Source organism: Salmo trutta, unplaced genomic scaffold (genome assembly GCF_901001165.1).
Source record: "Salmo trutta unplaced genomic scaffold, fSalTru1.1, whole genome shotgun sequence".
NCBI lineage: Eukaryota > Metazoa > Chordata > Actinopteri > Salmoniformes > Salmonidae > Salmo > Salmo trutta.
In genome coordinates, this window is record NW_021822813.1 from 54,079 (window position 1) to 74,837 (window position 20,759).

The window sequence follows — 20,759 nt, forward strand, 5'->3', positions numbered from 1 at the left end:
GAAAACCACAGCTAAATGCAGCACTAACCTTTGATGATCTTCTTCAGATGACACTCCTAGGACTTTATGTTATACAATACATGCATGTTTTGTTCAATCAAGTTCATATTTATATAAAAAAAACTGCTTTTTACATTAGCATGTTTTGTTCAAAACTAGCATACCCACCGAAAACTTCCGGTGAATTTACTAAATTACTCACGATAAACGTTGACAAAAAACATAACAATTGTTTTAAGAATTATAGATACAGAACTCCTTTATGCAATCGCAGTGTCCGATATTTAAATAGCTTTTCGTTGAAAGCACATTTTGCAATATTCTGAGTAGATAGCCCGGCCATCATGGCTAGCTATTTTGACACCCACCAACTTTGGCACTCACCAAACTCAGATTTACTATAAGAAAAATTTGATAACCTTTGCTGTTCTTTGTCAGAATGCACTCCCAGGACTTCTACTTCAACACCCAATGTTGTTTTGGTTCCAAATAATCCATAGTTATATCCAAATACCGCCGTTTTGTTCGTGCGTTCAAGACACTATCCGAAGGGTGACGCGCCGGCGCATTTCGTGACAAAAAATTTCAAAATATTCCATTACCGTACTTCGAAGCATGTCAAACGCTGTTTAAAATCAAATTTTTTGCAATTTTTCTCGTAAAATAGCGATAATATTCCAACCGGGAGACGTTGTATCCGTTCAAACACTGAAATAAGAAAATGGAGTCATCACATGCACGCGCGCAGCCAGTGTCATTGTTCTCAGAAGTACCACTCACCAAAACCCCTGCTGTTTTTCGCCCAGAGACTGCAGAGTTATCATTCAACGTTCTGGCGCCTTCTGAGAGCCAATGAAAGCCTTAGAAAATGTCACGTTACTGCAGAGATCCTGTATTTTCGATAAAGAGGCTACAGAAGGCCAAGAAATGGTCAGACAGGGCACTTCCCATATAGAATCTTCTCAGGTTTTGGCCTGCCATATGAGTTCTGTTATACTCACAGACACCATTCAAACAGTTTTAGAAACTTTAGGGTGTTTTCTATCCAAATCTACTAATTATATGCATATTCTAGTTTCTGGGCAGGAGTAATAACCAGATTAAATTGGGTACATTTTTTATCCGGCTGTGAAAATACTGCCCCCTATCCCAAACAGGATAACAGCCCTTATCAGAACTACAGATGATATCACCCCTGTATAACAGCCCCAATCAGAACTACAGATGATATCACCCCTGTATAACAGCCCTCATCAGAATTACAGATGATATCAACGCTGTATAACAGCCCTACCAGAACCCACTGGATTCTCCAATTACATTGAGTGAACTACAGGACAAAATACAAAACCTCCAACCCAAAAAGGCCTCTGGTATTGATGGTATCCTGAATTAAATGATAAAATATACAGACCACAAATTCAAATTGCTTATACTTAAACTCTTTAACATCATCCTTAGCTCTGGCATATTCCCCAATATTTGGAACCAAGGACTGATCACCCCAATCCACAAAAGTGGAGACAAATTTGACCCCAATAACTATCGTGGGATATGCATCAACAGCAACCTTGGGAAAATCCTCTGAATTATCATTAACAGCAGACTCGTACATTTCCTCAGTGAAAACAATGTACTGAGCAAATGTCAAATTGGCTTCTTACCAAATTATTTTACGACAGACCACGTACTCACCATGAACACCCTAATTCACAGACAAACAAACCAAAACTAAGGCAAAGTCTTCTCATGCTTTGTTGATTTATAAAAAAAGCTTTTGACTCAATTTGGCATGAGGGTCCGTAGTGTATTTCTGTATTGTTTTAGAGATTCACCATAGTGAAGTTGGACAGGTTTCTCAATTTCTTTCTTAGGTTTTTGCATTCTTCATCTAACCATTTGTCATTGTTTTTTCTTAGGTTGTCTGCTTGAAATGTTTACATTTGATAGGGAAGCTGAGAGGTCAAATATACTGTTTAGGTTGTCTACTGCCAAGTTTACCCCTTCACTATTACAGTGAAAGGTTTTGTCCAGGAAGTTGTCTAGAAGGGATTGAATTTGTTGTTGCCTAATTGTTTTTTGGTAGGTTTCTACACTATTTGCCTTCCATCTAAAGCATTACAGTTCTTTTGGCCTTGATGCTTCATGATTGAGTATTGCTCTGTTCAAGTAGACTGTGATTTTGCTGTGATCTGATAGGGGAGTCAGTGGGCTGACTGTGAATGCTCTGAGAGACTCTGGGTTGAGGTCAGTGATAAAGTAGTCTACAGTACTACTGCCAAGAGATGAGCTGTAGGTGTACCTACCATAGAAGTCCCCTCGAAGCCTATCAGTGACTATGTACATACGCAGGAGTTGTGAGCTGCAGGAGTTGTGACCCGTTTTTGTTGGTTGTTTTGTCATAGTTGTGTCTAGTGGGACATATTTGGGTGGGAATACTGTCACCTCCAGGTAGGTGTTTGTCCCCCTTTGTGCTGAGACTGTCAGGTTCTTGTCCAGTTCTGGCATTTAGGTCACCACAGACTAGTACATGTCCCTGGGCCTGGAAATGCTTGATCTCCCCCTCTTGGATGGAGAAGCTGTCATCGTTAAAGTATGGGGATTCTAGTGGGGGTATATAGGTAGCACACATGAGGACATTTTTCTCTGTTGAGATAATTTCCTTATTACAGTTTTTTAAGATTGCTTACACGCTAAAATTTAACTTTTCCCACAATTAGCAAAACCTTACACTCAAGGAGCAAAACACAAGGCTAGATTTGCACAACTGTAAGCACATTGTCAGCTTCACACTATTTGCAAAACATTACACACAGTGATTTGCAAAACACTAAACACACTTGTATACATCAGACACAGAAGTATATCATGATGTCACTTCCTTGCAATTCCAAAGCACTGACTGTCAAATTACCACACCTATGAACCAATCTGTTAAACACAGCCATCAGGTGCACAAACACATGATTGCTAAATTGTAGACACACCAATCAGGTTTAAGCACTATAAAAATGCAGCAGGTAGGTTCACCTGCCTTCAACCAAAATGGAAGGAGTCAGAAGAAGAGTGAGGGTGAGAGGAGGAGTACACAGAGAAGGAGGTAGAGGAAGAGGAAGAGGCAGAGGCCGAGCCAGAGGTCGAGGAAAACCTGAAGCAGGAGGAGAACAAGCACAAAGAAGAAGAGGACCAAACTTATCAAATGACATTCATGCAACACTCGTGGACCATGTTGTGAACCACGGATTGACGCTGAGGGAGGCTGGACTGAGAGTTCAGCCAAATCTTAGCAGATATACAGTGGCATCTGTCATAAGGACTTTTCGACAGGAAAACAGGTAAAAGAAGATCTGTCTACAGTTACAGTAATCAGCCGCTTATTGTATGCACCATATCAGCACTTGTGATACCCCTTCCTGTGACATTGTACAGTAAGTTACATGTATTATTCTCTACGTAGGATTGAGGGTCAGGAACGACAAGGAGGAAGGGGGCCCATATTCAAGCATGAACAAGAGAGAGATAATAAACATGGTTTTGGCCAATAATGCTATCAGGCTCAGAGAACTACAAGCCAACATTATCGGTGACATGCCATTTTCAATAATGTCCATCAGGTCTCTGTCAACACTGGCACGCATCCTGAAAAGACATCAGGTTCAAATGAAACAACTTTATCGAGTGCCTTTTGAGCGGAATTCAGAGAGGGTCAAACGGCTGCGGCATGAGTATGTGGAGGTTTGTATTGTTCACTTTAGCACTGGGATGTTGCATACTGCACACATTACTTTTTTACATTGACTGTATACTAGACCTATCCTGAACTACACAATTTTGTCTTTCACTGTATTTCAGGGAGTTTTGCAGATGGATGCTGAGGAAATCCTGCATGAATTCATATACACTGCTCAAAAAAATAAAGAGAACACTTAAACAACACAATGTAACTCCAAGTCAATCACACTTCTGTGAAATCAAACTGTCCAGTTAGGAAGCAACACTGATTGACAATAAATTTCACATGCTGTTGTGCAAATGGAATAGACAACAGGTGGAAATTATAGGCAATTAGCAAGACACCCCCAATAAAGGAGTGGTTCTGCAGGTGGGGACCACAGACAACTTCTCAGTTCCTATGCTTCCTGGCTGATGTTTTGGTCACTTTTGAATGCTGGCGGTGCTTTCACTCTAGTGGTAGCATGAGACGGAGTCTACAACCCACACAAGTGGCTCAGGTAGTGAAGCTCATCCAGGATGGCACATCAATGCGAGCTGTGGCAAGAAGGTTTGCTGTGTCTGTCAGCGTAGTGTCCAGAGCATGGAGGCGCTACCAGGAGACAGGCCAGTACATCAGGAGACGTGGAGGAGGCCGTAGAAGGGCAACAACCCAGCAGCAGGACCGCTACCTCCGCCTTTGTGCAAGGAGGAGCAGGAGAAGCACTGCCAGAGCCCTGCAAAATGACCTCCAGCAGGCCACAAATGTGCATGTGTCTGCTCAAACGTTTCACACGGAGCACGTGACAGACGTGACAGAGTCTGGAGACGCCGTGGAGAACATTCTGCTGCCTGCAACATCCTCCAGCATGACCGGTTTGGCGGTGGGTCAGTCATGGTGTGGGGTGGCATTTCTTTGGGGGGCCGCACAGCCCTCCATGTGCTCGCCAGAGGTAGCCTGACTGCCATTAGGTACCGAGATGAGATCCTCAGACCCTTTGTGAGACCATATGCTGGTGCGGTTAGCCCTGGGTTCCTCCTAATGCAAGACAATGCTAGACCTCATGTGGCTGGAGTGTGTCAGCAGTTCCTGCAAGAGGAAGGCATTGATGCTATGGACTGGCCCGCCTATTCCCCAGACCTGAATCCAATTGAGCACATCTGGAACATCATGTCTCGATTCATCCACCAACGCCACGTTGCACCACAGACTGTCCAGGAGTTGGCGGATGCTTTAGTCCAGGTCTGGGAGGAGATCCCTCAGGAGACCATCCACCACCACCTCATCAGGAACATGCCCAGGCGTTGTAAGGAGGTCATACAGGCACGTGGAGGCCACACACACTACTGAGCCTCATTTTGACTTGTTTTAAGGACATTACATCAAAGTTGGATCAGCCTGTAGTGTGGTTTTCCACTTTAAATTTGAGTGTGACTCCAAATCCAGACCTCCATGGGTTGATAAATTGGATTTCCATTGATTATTTTTGTGTGATTTTGTTGTCAGCACATTCAACTATGTAAAGAAAAAAGTATTTAATAAGATTATTTATTTCATTCAGATCTAGGATGTGTTGTTTAAGTGTTCCCTTTATTTTTTTGAGCAGTATATATTGATGACGCAGGGTTCAACCTCACAAAAGCAAGAAGGAGAGGCAGAAATATAATTGGCCACAGGGCTATAATCAATGTCCGAGGGCAACGTGGGGGTAACATCACCCTTTGCGCTGCCATTTCACAGCATGGGGTTCTCCTCCGTCATGCCAAAATGGGCCCTTACAACACACCTTACATTCTCGCATTTTTGGACCGATTGCACCACATCGTCACAGCAGGTAATGAAATGCACCAGATGCAATACACTGTCATCTGGGACAATGTGTCATTCCACCGCTCTGCTTTGGTCCAGAACTGGTTTCAACACCATCCACAGTTGACAGTACTATACCTTCCACCATACTCTCCATTTCTAAACCCTATTGAAGAGTTTTTCTCTGCATGGCGGTGGAAGGTTTACGATCTCCAGCCCCAGGCTCAGGTACCCCTCATTCAGGCCATGGAGGACGCCTGTGACCAAATCGACGCCGCAGCTGTGCAAGGATGGATTCCACATTCAAGACGGTTATTCCCGCGTTGTCTTGCTAATGAGGATATTGCTTGTGATGTTGATGAAATTCTCTGGCCAGATCCAGCTAGGCGAAGAGATAATGTATAGAATGTTTACTGTAGTATTTTCTGTACAATATTGTCTTTTTTTTTTTTTTTTTTAGGTTTGTTGTTGTTATTTACTGTAATTGTAACCTGTACTGGATACAGTATTTTAAGTTTGTCTGTTTGCTGAGCTAACAGTGTTATGCACACTACTGTAGTAGCATGAAAACTGGGACATGTTTTGTTGTGATTCTCCATGTTGACTGATTTGGGTATATGGAGAGAAATAAATGATATTTTCCTCAGTCTGCAGCATTGGTCTTGTGTAGTGTTCTCTGTGTACTTCATTTACAGTACTCTAATCACTGACAATTAGGCTTGCTAAAAGTGTTTTAGGTTAGCAACAGCAGTGTGTAACTGGTTCAAAAAGATTGAAGTCATATGAAATGTGTTTCGTATGGTAACAAAATATTGTTTTTATGAAGTTGTGTGTAGTTTTGACAAAAGTGTTCCATTTTGCAAATTATCTGAAGTGTTGTGCTACTTTGGTGTAGGGTTGTGCTAATTGTGTGTAGTGTTTTGACAAACCGGGCCATTTTCAAAATTGTGCTTAAACAATTGAAAAAAACTCATTTCTAGCCAGGTGTAAAATGTTCCTGTTTTGACTAATTTAATAGAGTGGGTTAGGTCTGCTCTATATCAAATTAGCATACCCCCTTAGTCCCTTCCCTGTTTCACACCTGGTAGTTTGGTGGACGGGACTACCAGCTCTCTGTAACCTAGAGGGCAACCAGTGGGTCAGTTTCTTTTATAACATGTTTCTTGTAGGATGACAATGTCTCGCTCTTGTTTTGGGCCTGGTCTGCACAACAATTGATCCCATTGACTCCGTCAGACTGACCCAAAGCACACAGGCCAAAGCCATAGCTGTCTTGTCTGGATGTATAATCCTCCTACAGGGCTCAGGTCAGATCCCTGCGCCACACAGCAACATACACAATGCAGGCACATACACACGAGCGTGCGCATGTGCACACCACACACATGCACACAACCACGCACAAACAGACACGTCACGGAATCCAGTTCCGCTCACAGGAATAGCCACACGCTGTTCTGAAAATGACTGGAATTGTAATTTCTGTTGTTTTAGCATGTACTCCCTCGTGCTATCAAGGCACAAGGTGAGACCCAAATGCAGACACAGGACGCAGAAGGTTGGAGTCTTACAATGTTTATTCATCCAAAGGGGTAGGCAAGAGAATGGTTGTGGACAGGCAAAAAGGTCAAAACCAGAACAGAGTCCAGGAGGTACAGAGTGGCAGACAGGCTCGTGGTCAAGGCGAACTGGCACAGAGAGACCGTAGACACAGGGATAAATACATTGGGGAAAATAAGCAACCCCTGGAGGGGGTGGAGACATTCACAAGGACAGGTGAAACTGATCAGGGCGTGACACGTGCGGGCGAGCAGGGAGCAGAAAGAGGCAGCCAGTGGACATGATGTATGATAATTTCACCACCACAAAGATTACCTCTAAGATGGAAGGCTTGGGAAGAAAAAGTAGGAGGGGGTGGAAGCAGGAGAGGAGGGGTCATGTTAACTGGATCAAATCTGTGATTGACCCCTTTGATGACCAGTAACGGTCAGTTTGTGATCTATAGATCTGCCTGAGAATGTCTGTGTAACTCTTGACCTCTATGGTTGATAATGTCACGTCTTTCCAAATCCATTTGATCCATGAGGCGTGTTTAATGACATCCATTCTATAGTATGTGCCTGGACCCAGCCACCTGCAGATTATTGTATATAAAACCATACTTCCTGGACATGCATCAATGTATGGAGCAACCTCATGAAGAGAGTGTACTCCCTGTATGGAGCAACCTCATGAAGAGAGTGTACTGCCTGTATGGAGCAACCTCATGAAGAGAGTGTACTTCCTGTATGGAGCAACCTCATGAAGAGAGTGTACTTCCTGTATGGAGCAACCTCATGAGGAGAGTGTACTGCCTGTATGGAGCAACCTTATGGAGAGTGTACTTCCTGTATGGAGCAACCTCATTAAGAATGTGTACACACCACCTTTCCTAACCTCCATGATGACTAAAGCTTACACCAATCTGATCCATTTACATGTGTTCTCTTTCAAACCAGCCCCATTGTTCATCCTGTAAACACTGGCCTGATGTCTTCCATACTGATCCCACCTGCTGGGAGCATCACACTCAGATTAGCATCATGTTCTATCAGACTCTTAATTAAAAAGCCTTATTACTATTGACCGGTCGGGCCTTGCATTTCCAATCACATTCAGCTGTGTGTGTGTGTGAGAGAGAGAGACAATACATTAACCTGTCAATCTAGCCAGAGAGGGAGAGGGGTAAGTTGTCTATTTGGACCTTAACAGAGAGCACACCGTGACAGAATACTTGACCACTGTGACTGACACCAAATGAAGGAAAGCTTTGTCTATGTAAAGATTCAGTGAGCATTGCTATTGAAAGAGGCTGCCGTAGGCAGAGGAGTAGAGTGTGGAGGAGAGGGGGAGGAGACAGAGAGGAGAGAGTGGAGGAGAGGGAGAGGAGAGAGTGGAGGAGAGAGGGAGGACACGCATAGAGAGGCCAGGGCCATATGATCAGGAGAGGGGGAGACAGAGAAAGGGAAAAGGGAGAGAGGGGGAGACAGGAGCAGGGAGGGAGAGAGGGCACAGATGTCAATTCAATGTCTATTCCACGTTGGATCAAGGTAATTTCATTGAAATTACGTGGAAACAGCGTTGATTTAAATAGTGTGTGCCCAGTGGGGAGGGAGAGGATTATATGAACTAATTAGTTTCTCCCTCATTCCTTTTCATTCAAGAGACGCAACTTCCAATGTCATCACTTCCAATGTCATTGCATCAAAACGCATTTGATTTGTGTTGCTAATTTCTCTCTGCCTTATGTCTCGCAGCCACCCTTTCTGTCGGTTTCTATCGCTCTGTCACAGTCTAACCTCTACATATCTCTCTCTCCCTTCCTTCTCGCTCCCCTTTACCTCCCTGTATCCTTTCATTGCATAACTTGCTGTTAAATCCAAAACGATCAAGGTCGAATATGATGGATCATGCTAAGAGGTTACTAGGATTCATAGTGTAAATATAGGAAGTAATGATGTTGACCTAATGCTAGTCTGTATGGGTTCTAAATGGTGCCCAGCCATTGCGGAATAAATTCCTAACCTTTTCAGACTGATGGTTTCATACTCATGAAATATCCTATAGGCCTACAAAACGTTTTTATTTAACATTTACGTCATTTAGCAGACGCTCATCTCCAGAGCGACTTACAAATTGGTGCATTCACCTTATGATATCCAGTGGAACAACCACTTTACAATAGTACATCTATATATTTTTTTGGGGGGAGGGTTAGAAGGATTACTTAATCCTATCCCAGGTATTCCTTAAAGAGGTGGGGTTTCAGGTGTCTCCGGAAGGTGGTGATTGACTCTGCTGTCCTGGCGTCGTGAGAGAGCTTGTTCCACCATTGGGGTGCCAGAGCAGTGAACAGTTTTGACTGGGCTGAGCGGGAACTGTGCTTCTGCAGAGGTAGGGAGGCAAGCAGGCCAGAGGTGGATGAACGCAGTGCCCTTCTTTGGGTGTAGGGACTGATCAGAGCCTGAAGGTACGGAGGTGCCGTTCCCCTCACAGCTCCGTAGGCAAGCACCATGGTCTTGTAGCAGATGCAAGCTTCAACTGGAAGCCAGTGGAGTGTGCGGAGGAGCGGGGTGACGTGAGAGAACTTGGGAAGGTTGAACACCAGACGGGCTGCGGCGTTCTGGATGAGTTGTAGGGGTTTGATGGCACAGGCAGGGAGCCACGCCAACAGCGAGTTGCAGTAATCCAGACGGGAGATGACAAGTGCCTGGATTAGGACTTGCGCCGCTTCCTGTGTGAGGCAGGGTCGTACTCTGCGAATGTTATAGAGAATGAACCTACAGGATCGGGTCACCGCCGTGATGTTAGCGGAGAACGACAGGGTGTTGTCCAGGGTCACGCCAAGGCTCTTAGCACTCTGGGAGGAGGACACAATGGAGTTGTCAACCGTGATGGCAAGATCATGGAACAGGCAGTCCTTCCCCGGGAGGAAGAGCAGCTCCATCTTGCCGAGGTTCAGCTTGAGGTGGTGATCCGTCATCCACACTGATATGTCTGCCAGACATGCAGAGATGCGATTCACCACCTGGTTATCAGAAGGGGGAAAGGAGGAGATGAATTGTGTGTCGTCTGCGTAGCAATGATAGGAGAGACCATGTGAGGATATGACAGAGCCAAGTGACTTGGTGTATAGCGAGAATAGGAGAGGGCCTAGAACTGAGCCCTGGGGGACACCAGTGGTGAGAGCACGTGGTGCGGAGACGGATTCTCGCCATGCCACCTGGTAGGAGCGACCTGTCAGGTAGGACGCAATCCAAGAGTGAGCCGCGCCGGAGATGCCCAACTCGGAGAGGGTGGAGAGGAGGATCTGATGGTTCACAGTATCAAAGGCAGCAGATAGGTCTAGAAGGATGAGAGCAGAGGAGAGAGAGTTAGCTTTAGCAGTGCGGAGAGTCTCCGTGACACAGAGAAGAGCAGTCTCAGTTGAATGACCAGTCTTAAAACCTGACTGATTTGGATCAAGGTCATTCTGAGAGAGATAGCAAGAGAGCAGGCCAAGGACGGCACGCTCAAGAGTTTTGGAGAGGAAAGAAAGAAGGGATACTGGTCTGTAGTTGTTGACATCGGAGGGATCGAGTGTAGGTTTTTTGAGAAGGGGTGCAACTCTCGCTCTCTTGAAGACGGAAGGGACGTAGCCAGCGGTCAAGGATGAGTTGATGAGCGAGGTGAGGTAAGGGAGAAGGTCTCCGGAAATGGTCTGGAGAAGAGAGGAGGGGATAGGGTCAAGTTGGGCGGCCGGCCGTCACAAGTCGCAAGATTTCATCTGGAGAGAGAGGGGAGAAAGAGGTCAGAGCATAGGTTAGGGCAATGTGAGCAGGACCAGTGGTGTCGTTTGACTTAACAAACAAGGATCGGATGTCGTCAACCTTCTTTTCAAAATGATTGACAGAGTCGTCCGCAGAGAGGGAGGAGGGGGGGAGGAGGATTCAGGAGGGAGGAGAAGGTGTTAAAGAGCTTCCTAGGGTTAGAGGCAGATGTTTGGAATTTAGAGTGGTAGAAAGTGGCTTTAGCAGCAGAAACAGAGGAAGAAAATGTGGAGAGGAGGGAGTGAAAAGATGCCAGGTCCGCAGGGAGGCTAGTTGTCCTCCATTTCCGCTCGGCTGCCCGGAGCCCTGTTCTGTGAGCTCGCAATGAGTCTTCAAGCCACGGAGCAGGAGGGGAGGACTGAGCCTGCCGGGAGGATAGGGGACATAGAGAGTCAAAGGATGCAGAAAGGGAGGAGAGGAGGGTTGAGGAGGCAGAATCAGGAGATTGGTTGGAGAAGGATTGAGCAGAGGGAAGAGATGATAGGATGGAAGGAGAGAGTAGCAGGAGAGAGAGAGCGAAGGTTGCAACGGCACAATACCATCTGAGTAGGGGCAGAGTGAGTAGTGTTGGAGGATAGCGAGAGGGAAAAGGATACAAAGTAGTGGTCGGAGACTTGGAGGGGAGTTGCAGTGAGATTGGTAGAAGAACAGCATCTAGTAAAGATGAGGTCAAGCGTATTGCCTGCCTTGTGAGTAGGGGGGGATGGTGAGAGGGTGAGGCCAAAAGAGGAGAGGAGTGGAAGAAGGAGGCTGAGAGAAATGAGTCAAAGGTAGACGTAGGGAGGTTAAAGTCACCCATAATTGTGAGGGGTGAGCCATCCTCAGGAAAGGAACTTATCAAGGCGTCAAGCTCATTGATGAACTCTCCAAGGGAACCTGGAGGGCGATAAATGATAAGGATGTTAAGCTTGAATGGGCTAGTGATTGTGACAGCATGGAATTCAAAGGAGGAGATAGACAGATGGGTCAGGGGAGAAAGAGAGAATGTTCACGTGGGAGAGATGAGGATTCCAGTCCCGCCACCCCGCTGACCAGATGCTCTCGGGGTATGCAAGAACACGTGGTCAGACGAGGAGAGAGCAGTAGGAGTAGCAGTGTTTTCTGTGGTAATCCATGTTTCCGTCAGCGCCAAGAAGTCGAGGAACTGGAGGGTAGCATAGGCTGAGATGAACTCTGCCTTGTTGGCCGCAGACCGGCAGTTCCAGAGGCTGCCGGAGACCTGGAACTCCACGTGGGTCGTGCGCGCTGGGACCACCAGGTTAGAGTGGCAGCGGCCATGCGGTGTGAAGCGTTTGTGTGGCCTGTGCAGAGAGGAGAGAACAGGGATAGACAGACACATAGTTGACAGGCTACAGGAGAGGCTACGCTAATGCAAAGGAGATTGGAAAGAAAATTAACTAAACAACTGGGGAAGTGAGAGAGCAGGGCCTCCCTCACTAACCATTCGCTGAAACACGCAAATGTAATGTATATATAGTACCAGTCAAACATTTGGACACCTACTCATTCAAGGGTTTTTCTTTAGTTTTACCATTTTCTACATTGCAGAATAATAGTGAAGACATCAAAACTATGAAATAACACATATGGAATTATGTAGTAACCAAAAAAAGTGTTAAAGAAAGCTAAATATGTTTTATATTTGAGATTCTTCAAAGTAGCCACCCTTTGCCTTGATGACAGCTTTGGCATTCTCTTAACCAACCCCCTCCACCGAGAGGTCCAAGGTTGCCACGGTCATTTCCCTGCTGACGGAACTGGAGTGGGCTACGGCCGTCTGGGAGAGAGTACAGGGAGGTCTTCGACCATCCTAACCAATATACACAGGCAGTTAGGAAAGCAAAGGCTAGCTTTTTCAAACAGACATTTGCATCCTGTAGCACAAACTCAAAAAGGTTCTGGGACAAATCCAGATAATTGATGTTTTGAAAGAGCTGCAAAATCTGGACCACTACAAATCAGCTGGGCTAGACAATCTGGACCCTCTCTTTCTAAAATTATCCGCCGCAATTGTTGCAACCCCTATTACTAGCCTGTTCAACCTCTCTTTCGTTTTGTCTGAGATCCCTAAAGATTGGAAAGCTGTCGCAGTCATCCCCCTCTTCAAAGGGGGAGACACTCTAGACCCAAACTGTTACAGACATATATCTATCCTACCCTGCTTTTCTAAAGTCTTCAAAAGCCAAGTTAACAAATAGATCACCGACCATTTTGAATCCCACCGGCCCTATTTTCTCTCCATATCCCTGGATTCCACCGCAAGCTCTGAACCTTTTCACCTGGATCATAGCAGCTAGCTGGCTGCAATCCGAGTGTCTACTCATGGCTAACGTCTCTGTCCCGAAGCAAGTACCAATTAGCCTGGAGCTAGCCCATGCTAGGTCCATCTTCCAGCTAGCTGAAGAGGCCCATCAGCCACTCCTGGGCTACAATACCTATACCTGGACCCCTTTTACTGCCGGTACGAAGCCCCGCCGATCCTTCACGACTGGACTGCCGATGTAATCTGCCCGAGGGGGTTTTTCAACTGGCCCCTCTGTCGCGACATCTCCTGAATGCCCATCTGCTAGCCTGCTAGCCCAGGCCCACTAGCTGTCTAGAGCATATCGGACTGTAAGCTGAATTTCTTGGGCCAGTATACCTATTTTGCCAATTGGTCTGGACCCCTTTACCACACGGAACCCTACTAATCCATCACAACCGACGAGGAGGCTCCGCACGAGGAGGCTATAAACAGACTTCCTCTGTCACGACGTCCCTCTAACGCCCTTCTGCTAGCTTGCTAGCTCCGGCCCGGTAGCTGTCTGAACCGCCATGTCTCCAGCCAGCCTCAATACTCACTGGATCCCTATGATCACTCGGCGACGCATGCCTCTCCCTAATGTCAATATGCCTTGTCCATTGCTATTCTGGTTCGTGATTATTGTCTTATTTCACTGTAGAGCCTCAGTCCCTGCTCAATATGCCTTAGCCAACCCTTTAGTTCCACCCCCCACACACGTGGTGACATCACCTGGTTTAAATGATGTTTCTAGAGACTATATCTCTCTCATCATCACTCAATGCCTAGGTTTACCTCCACTGAATTCACATCCTACCATACCTTTGTCTGTACATTATGCCTTGAACCTATTCTATCGCGCCCAGAAACCTGCTCCTTTTACTCTCTGTTCCAAACGTACTAGACGACCAGTTCTTATAGCCTTTAGCCGTACCCTTATTCGACTCCTCCTCTGTTCCTCTGGTGATGTGGAGGTTAATCCAGGCCCTGCAGTGCCTAGCTCCACTCCCATTCCCCATGTGCTCTCATTTGTTGACTTCTGTAACCGTAAAAGCCTTGGTTTCATGCGTGTTAACATTAGAAGCCTCCTCCCTAAGTTTGTTTTATTCACTGCTTTAGCACACTCTGCCAACCTGGATGTCCTAGCCGTGTCTGAATCCTGACTTAGGAAGACCACCAAAACCCTGAAATGTCCATCCCTAACTATAACATTTTCCGACAAGATAGAACTGCCAAAGGGGGCGGTGTTGCAATCTACTGCAGAGATAGCCTGCAGAGTTCTGTCTTACTATCCAGGTCTGTACCCAAACAATTCAAACTTCTACTTTTAAAAATCCACCTTTCCTGAAACAAGTCTCTCACCGTTGCCGCTTGCTATAGACCACCGTCTGCCCCCAGCTGTGCCCTGGACACCATATGTGAATTGATTGCCCCCCATCTATCTTCAGAGCTCGTGCTGCTAGGTGACGTAAACTGGGACATGCTCAACACCTACAATCTAAGCTTACAATCTAAGCTTGATGCCCTCAATCTCATACAAATTATCAATGAACCCACCAGGTACAACTCCAAATCCGTAAACACGGGCACCCTCATAGATATCATCCTAACCAACTTGCCCTCCAAATACACCTCTGCTGTTTTCAACCAAGATCTCAGTGATCACTGCCTCATTGCCTGCATCCGTAATGGGTCTGCGGTCAAACGACCACCCCTCATCACTGTCAAACGCTCCCTAAAACACTTCTGCGAGCAGGCCTTTCTAATCGACCTGGCCCGGGTATCCTGGAAGGATATTGACCTCATCCCGCCAATAGAGGATGCCTGGTAATTCTTTAAAAGTGCCTTCCTCACCATCTTAAATAAGCATGCCCCATTCAAAAAAATGTAGAACCAGGGACAGATATAGCCCTTGGTTCTCTCCAGACCTGACTGCCCTTGACCAGCACAAAAACATCCTGTGGTGTTCTGCATTAGCGTCGAATAGCCCCCGTGATTTGCAACTTTTCAGGGAAGTTAGGAACCAGTATACACAGGCAGTTAGGAAAGCTAAGGCTAGCTTTTTCAAGCAGAAATTTGAATCCTCTAGCACAAACACAAAGGTTCTGGAACACTGTAAAGTCCATGGAGAATAAGAGCACCTCCTCCCAGCTGCCCACTGCACTGAGGCTAGGAAACACTGTCACCACCAATAAATTCACTATAATTGAAAATTTCAATAAGCATTTATCTACGGCTGGCCATGCTTTCCTCCTGGCTACCCCTATCCCGGTCAACAGCCCTGCACCCCCACAGCAACTCACCCAAGCCTCCCCAATTTCTCCTTCACCCAAATCCAGATAGCTGATGTTCTGAAAGAGCTGCAAAATCTGGACCACTACAAATCAGCAGGGCTAGACAATCTGGACCCTCTCTTTCTAAAATTATCTGCCAAAATTGTTGCAACTCCTATTACTAGCCTGTTCAACCTCTCGTATCGTCTGAGTTCCCCAAAGATTGGAAAGCTGCCGCGGTCATCCCCCTCTTCAAAGGGGGAGACACTCTAGGCCCAAACTGCTACAGACCTATATCTATCCTACCCTGCCTTTCTAAGGTATTTGAAAGCCAAGTTAATAAACAAATTACCGATCATTTCGAATTCCACCGTTCCTTCTCTGCTTTGCAATCTCAATTCTGAGCTGTCCGAAATGATATCCTAACCGCCATCGATAAGAGACATTACTGTGCAGCCATATTCATCAACCTGGCCAAGGCTTTCGACTCTGTCAATCACCACATTCTTATTGGCAGACTCAACAGCCCTGGTTTCTGAAATGATTGCCTCGTCTGGTTCACCAACTACTTCTCTGATAGAGTTCAGTGTGTCAAATCGGACGGCCTGTTGTCCGGACCTCTGGCAGTCTCTATGGTGGTGCCACAGGGTTCAATTCTCGGGCCAACTCTCTTCTCTGTATACATCAATGATGTCGCTCTTGCTGCTGGTGATTATCTGATCCACCTCTACGCAGACAACACCATTCTGTATACTTCTGGCCCTTCTTTGGACACTGTGTTAACTAACCTCCAGACGAGCTTCAATGCCATACAACTCTTCTTCCGTGGCCTCCAACTGCTCTTAAATGCAAGTAAAACTAAATGCATGCTCTTCAACCGATCGCTGCCTGCACTTGCTCGCCCGTCCAGCATCACTACTCTGGACGGTTCTGACTTAGAATATGTTGACAACTACAAATACCTAGGTGTCTGGTTAGACTGTAAACTCTCCTTCCAGACTCACATTAAGCATCTCCAATCCAAAATTAAATCTAGAATCGGCTTCCTATTTCGCAACAAAGCATCCTTCACTCATGCTGCCAAACATACCCTTGTAAAACTGACCATCCTACCGATCCTCGACTTCGGCGATGTCATTTACAAAATAGCCTCCAACACTCTACTCAAGAAATTGGATGCAGTCTATCACAGTGCCATCCATTTTGTCATCAAAGCTCCATATACTACCCACCACTGCGACCTGGACGCTCTCGTTGGCTGGCCCTCGCTTCATACTCGTCGCCAAACCCACAGGTCATCTACAAGTCTTTGCTAGGTAACGCCCCACCTTAGCTCACTGGTCACCATAGCACCACCCACCCATAGCACGCGCTCCAGCAGGTATATTTCACTGGTCATCCCCAAAGCTAACTCCTTTTGTCACCTTTCCTTCCAGTTCTCTTCTGCCAATGACTGGAATGAATTGCAAAAACAAAAATTTGTGAAGCTGGAGTCTTATATCTCCCTCACTAACTTTAAGCACGAGCTGTCAGAACAGCTTACCGATCATTGCACCTGTACACAGCCCATCTGTAAATAGCCCACCCAACTACCTCATCCGCATATTGTTATTGTTTTTATTCTCCTTTGCAACCCAGAATCTCTACTTGCACATTCATCTTTTGCGCATCTATCACTCTAGTGTTTAATTGCTAAATTGTAATTATTTCGCCACTGTGGACTATTTATTGCCTTACATCCCTAATCTTACTACATTTGCACACACTGTATATAGATTTCTCTATTGTGTTATTGACTGTACGTTTGTTTATCCCGTGTGTAACTGTGTTGTTTGTGTCGCACTGCTTTGCTTTATCTTGGCCAGGTCGCAGTTGTAAATGAGAACTTGTTCTCAACTGGCCTGCCTTGTTAAATAAAGGTGAAATAAAAAAATAAGAATCCTCCGGAGGGCAGAGAGGGAGACGAGTGACTTTTCCAGCTCCTGCATGGTTCTCCGCTGCGGAGTATGTCCTCACCTTTCGCACTGTGGCAGCCTCCAGGGGATGGAATGAGCTGGCTCTCCGCACTCTATTGCATGAGGAGGTCATGTCATAGATAACCTTCTTCAGGAGCGTTGGTATCCACCTCTCCACTCGCCTCCCTCCTAAGGCTGTCCTGAGGCAGAGCCTGAACCCATGGAGGTAGAGGCCACACATCTCTCCACGGCAATGCGGCGTCGCTGGAGAGAGGCTCTGTTCCTATTGCAGCCAGGAGGGCCACCAGCTTCAGCTGGGGATCCACTAGAGCAGAGCAGAGGGTGGCCCCGTGACCTTCTGTCTCCCAGGGTAGGCGTGAGTATTCCAGTATCATCGTTTTCTGCCAAACCCTTTATGGTTCCCATTTCACTGGCTGGCTTTCCCTCAGGTAATGTCTCTACAGCTCTAGTGGACTCTGGTGCCGATAGGGAACTTCATCGACCAGGCCCTCGCCTCCTCCCTGAACTTAACCTCACACCTGCTCTCTTCTCCTTTTCCTGTCCAAGCCCTGGATACGTGACCACTGTGATCCGGCACAATTACCCACATCACAGCACCACTCACCCTCACCGTGGAACCAATGCACCGGGAAAGTCTTCCCTTCTTCATCACAACCACACCCGTACACAAGGTAATCCTCGGCCTCCCGTGGCTCCAACGTCACAACCCCACCATATCATGGTCAAGCATGAAAATCACTGCATTCTGAGAACAGAAATTCGAGGTTATTTGAAGGTAATTAAATAACGTTTCAATAAGACGTTTAATAACACTGCTAGCTTAGGTTAACTGTTTTGAATTCCAAGCAGAGATATGACACATATAAACTAATTTTCTTAGGCATTAATCAATGCAAACACATTTCTTTATGTGGCACAGCATCAGTGAGATGCAAACCTATAATCTTCTGTTCTCTATTCATGGAATTAGTCCACTGCACCACCAGGATAGAGCTAGCATGCCATGTTTTTTTAACACGCAAAGCTGTTCATTTTAGTATATTCAAACAGTGTCACGTTCGTCGTAATAATTGGACCAAGGTGCAGCGCGATATGGTTTCCACATATTTAATAATAGAAACGCACAAACCAACAAACCGTAACTAAGCGGTGCTACGTGCACTAACTCAAAACAATATCCCACAAACACAGGTGGGAATAGTGCTACCTAAATATGATCCACAATTAGAGACAACGATTCCCAGCTGCCTCTAATTGGGAATCATACAAATCACCAACATAGAAATAATAAACTAGAACCCCACATAGAAAATGTAAACTAGACTAACCCCCCAGTCACGCCCTGACCTACTCCACCATAGAAAATAAGGACTCTCTGGACGTGACAAACAGACTTAATTTCAAAGGAAACAAGCACTCATTAAGATCAGGTGTGGCCAATTAGTGGGTGTGGCCAACACACCTGAATACACTAAATAAGATAGAGGATAGAGATAGTTTTGTTGATGCTGAGAACAGAATGTATATGTTTTGAAATAACATTCTTAGAAGGTTCTTTGAATGTTACTAATGTTTTCTTGGGTTTTTTATGGAAACGTTTTGATGTTCTGAAAAAAAATACTTTAAATAGAACCATGAGGAAACCTGTAGAAAACATTATGCTGAGGTACTGGAATCCAACAGAAGAAGGTTATTTTCTTAACGTTCTCTAAACAATTTGAGAACATTACATTACAGCCATGGGGAAATCTATAGGAGACATTATGCGAATGTATGCTAAATAACCATGGGACAACCTCGCTCTCACCAAGCTCTAAGAAACATGGTTCTCAGAACGTTATGTGCTAGCTGGGAAAACACTTGCATTACTATCAGTAAATAACAGGGTGTGTGAATAGGTCATGTGTGGGTTATCTATTCCATTCCAGCTAAAAAAGGAACTTGGTATGTCAGGGGAGTTTCCCCAAGTCAATAAGTCAATATGTTGGATTGACCCTCACTGTTCAGGTCACATGACTACTGCTGAAGTTTATCATGTGTTCAGTAGTGATTAAGGGGGGACAAGAACTCTGTTCTAGAGTTATAGTAAGTGCCAGTGCACAATCCACCTGTGCCAATAAGGCATAGACTTCTCAGCAGAGGCTTTGGTGCATTCACATACAAGGAGGTAACTTTTTTTCCTCCCCCATCTCATTATTTGTTTCCAAATAAACACTACTCAGACTGCGGTGCAATGATCTATTTACGCCCATGGAATGACATTGCAGAATGTGAATTAGATCATTGAGAGTTCTGTTGTCCTGAAGGTTTTTTATCCTGAAGTGATTGATTCTAAATGTATTTTTGACCCAGAAGTGGCTGAGGACTGCGTTGTGCAATGACCCAATTATCAATTCATCTGATAGTAGTACAGCCTGCTACTGCAGAGCACCCACACATCAATTGACATTGGTAATGTCCCAAATGGCATCCTATTCCCTATATAGAGCACTACTTTTGGGCAGAGCTCTATGTGGCCTGCTCAAAAGTAGTGCACTGTGAAGGGAATAGGGTGCCAATTGGGGAGTAGGCAAACCGTGACGCAGAGGAGAACAAACACTACTCAAAAATAATCACCCACAAAACCCAGGAAGAAATACCCCTACTTAAATATGATCTCCAATTAGAGACAACGAGGACCAGCTGCCTCCAATTGGAGATCATCCCAAACAAGCCAACATAGAAATACAAAAACTAGAACCTAGGAACATAGAAATAGAAAACATAGAAAAACACAAAACACCCCCTGTCACGCCCTGACCTACTCTACCATAGAAAAATAACATCTTACTGTGGTCAGGACGTGACAGGATGTGTCACGTCCTGACCATAGAGAGCTCTTATTTTCTATGGTAGAGTAGTAGGTCAGGGCATGACTGGGGGGTTTATCTAGTTTATTTATTTCTATGTTGTGTTGTAGTTTATTTTTTCTATGTTGGGGTTTTTGTATGATTCCCAATTAGAGGCAGCAGGTCATCATTGTCTCTAATTGTGGATCATATTTACGTAGTTGTTTTTCACACCTGTGTTTGTGGGAGATTATTTTGAGTTTAGTGCATGTTGCACCTCTGTCGTCATGGTTTGTTGTTATTAGTTTCTTGTTTGTCTCGCTAAGTTTCACATTAAAATAAAAAATGTGGAACGATACTTTCTGCGCCTTGGTCTCCTTCTTATGACGGACGTGACAGGATATTACATTTTTTGAATAACTTTTTCCCTGCATGGCAGGGGGGGAAGGAAGATATTATTACCCTTTTGTTCATGCTAGATGACAAATAACCAAACTGCCGTGGGAAGAAATAGCATCTTGGTGTCATTCCA

General features: G+C 45.4%; 1 pseudogene; it reads right to left on the reverse strand.

Annotated features, from left to right (window-relative positions):
- Positions 1-17,773, reverse strand: part of LOC115185003 (histone-lysine N-methyltransferase PRDM9-like) — a 34,073-nt pseudogene extending 16,300 nt beyond the window's left edge.
- Between the last annotated feature and the right edge of the window lie 2,986 nt (positions 17,774-20,759).